This window comes from Histoplasma capsulatum, genomic scaffold (genome assembly GCF_000149585.1).
Source record: "Histoplasma capsulatum NAm1 scaffold_5 genomic scaffold, whole genome shotgun sequence".
NCBI classification, from domain to species: Eukaryota; Fungi; Ascomycota; class Eurotiomycetes; order Onygenales; family Ajellomycetaceae; genus Histoplasma; species Histoplasma mississippiense.
In genome coordinates this window covers 1,436,638-1,439,383 of record NW_001813978.1, presented here as the reverse complement: position 1 = coordinate 1,439,383, position 2,746 = coordinate 1,436,638, and positions in this window count along the sequence as shown.

Here is a 2,746-nt window from a genome sequence, read left to right as displayed (position 1 = left end):
GCCTGAGCGGCTCTCTCCCTCTCATCTTCGGCAGCTTGCGATTTTTCCCTTCCGCCAGCGCCTCCGCCGCTTTTCGACTTCGGGCCCATCTCCAGCCGCCCTAGCTTGCAGCGTCTCGATTTTGAAGACGGTGTTGTATTTATGCGAGGAAAAGGAAATTAACAACGCAGCTTTACAGGGTAAAAAGGTCGGGAATGGGCAAGGAAAGATCTAAAGAATATGCAGTCTTGCTCCATCAAAGACTATACCCCGATCCAATTTCCCTGCCGGCGTTGTGCCTGATTCGTGACTCGTTGGTCGTCTCTTTTTGGATCGTGGAATTTTTTGATGCCTGATGAGGCCTCAATTCTCCCAGCCACAAGAGAGGGGCGTGCTTCAGGCACCGCCGCATTAGTCATCGCTTGCATAAGCCAGCAAAATAGTTAACTAACTAACTAGTTAACTAGTTAGTTAAACTATCAATGTCCTTCCTGAGGCCATTCTAGGCCTTTACCGGGGCCGCACCAGACGAAGATCTCCAAAAGATCCAGATTCCCATAGAACAGCCGTCAACCAAGGGACAGGGACAGGGACGAGGTGCGGGATGGGACTTACGCACGGAGCACAGAAGCACCGTGCGATAATCGCAAAAGAAATAACATAAACAGCTGAAGAAGAGGATGTTGCTGGACCAAGGAACTACGACTCAAGATCCCCAGCTATTCGACTGTCCGGGCAATCGGTCCAGACCATCCCCAAGACGAAACGGTCCTTTTGACTTTTGCGGTTGACTAGTTAAGGAACTTACGGAGTGCAGTGCGTAGCTAGCTAGCTAGGCTAGCTAGCTAGCTTAACAACCCCTAAACAAAACCTTCTGAAATCACCTTGGCCATGCATATGCATTGCACTCTGCTACCCAAGCTCCAGTTGAAGCGGTTTTTTGAAAGGCGCTGGGATTTTCCCGCAGGGATCAGCCTCATGGGAAGAAGAAAAGAAAAATCGGTCCGGGCCTGGGCTTTTCTTTCCCCCCTTCTCTTTTTCTTGCTGTTTCCTATGCAGCTAGGGGGGTGTTTGTTTTTTTTGGCCTATTTGCATTCTAACTGCGTTGACTCGTAATGTTATCATTATCGATATCTTCCGGAGACACCCGTTGTTTCCAACCCAGAATTGACGTTAAATCTTATTTCATTTCATTGTTCGTCCCATCTCATCCCAATCCGTGTATTTAGTAATGATGAAGATGATATTATATAAGGGGGAACAAATGGGGAGATTTGCCGCCAATGAAAGCCAGAGGGACCAACAAGGGAGAGAGAGCGCAAAGAAATAGATTAATGGCGCTTTTCGTGTTGTCTTACTCTCCGTTCCAACTCTCACCTGCCTTCCTACCTTCTTTTCTGTATTGTACTGCCGAATATACGGATATGAATGGATGGAGGATTAGATAGACGGCCGTGTGCACGATGTAGGACATCAACGCATCCATATATATCTCTGTGTGTATGCATATACTTCCGTTTCCGAAATGGAAAAAAAAATAAAAAACAAAAAAAACAAAACAAAACAAAAAACCTCATACACACGGGTTTTCCGTCATCCCCCGTCCCCGTCCCCGTCCCAGGCTTTCCCCACTGGCGCTCCGGTTTCCCGCGCGCGTCGATCCAAAGCTATTTCCCCTATAGGAACAACAGAAAACCGACCTTGCGATTCAGATCCATATCATATATCCGCCCATCCAAGGACATGCATGTACCACATGAAAGAAACCAATTTGATATATCCAAATATCACGAACAGAGAAACGACCCCAGCTGCGGGAAAAGGGTATCGGTAGGTAGTATAATGGTGAGGACAATGATGAGTTTGTAGTGGCTGTGGCTGTTGGTTGTGGTCGTGGATTGAAGATGACGAGATTTCCGCCTCATAAGTACATTTCCGATTTAAGACAACAAAATAAATGGAATAAGAAATACCAATAGACTATGTTTTCCCCCAAGTGACACAAATGAGCAAGAGAAAAGGAAAATGAAAATAGAAATCCCAGATTGGTTCATCCATAAAACGCCGATAAGTGTGTCTTTTGATTTGGTGTGCCCTGCGAGCAAAAGAGAGAAATCGGGGGAGAGACAAGAGATGGCTAACTCAAGTCATGCGTGTGGAGTATTTAGAGGGATAAGGGAAGTGAGGTGAGTTTTTAAAACAGCAAATCAAATATAACGACATGAAGTTTCGCTTTGTCCGGGGCCGTGGGAACCCCAGGTGGTGGGATGGTGGTAAATAACATTATCGATTTGTGTGCCAGCAAGATACGGTAAAGATAAAAATAGCCTTCGTACGAACATGACAATGGTAATGTGTAAATGACGAGGAAGATGGTTTCAGCAGGTTTCAACCAGAACAAGTGAAAGAAAATGAATACTTTATACCCATTAGACACACAATACACTGTATCCTCATATACTTATATATATATATATATGTGTGTGTGTGTGTGTGTGTGTGTGTGTGTGTGTGTTTGTGCGTGGTAAAACTGGAGAAGAAGGGTGCTGGCTTCCCCCAAAAACCTTTTTAATAGGCCAAAAAGAACAATAGAAAGTCAAAGGAGGAGCGCGATAGGGGGATGAGAAGAGGAGCCATGGCTTAAGAAGAAGTACATGGCGACATTGTTAACAGGAAACGACACGGATTCGACACGATATGATACGACCGATGCCGGAAGCGTAACAGTATATATAAACGGAATCTTTAGGTTATGCGATTCGTTGCA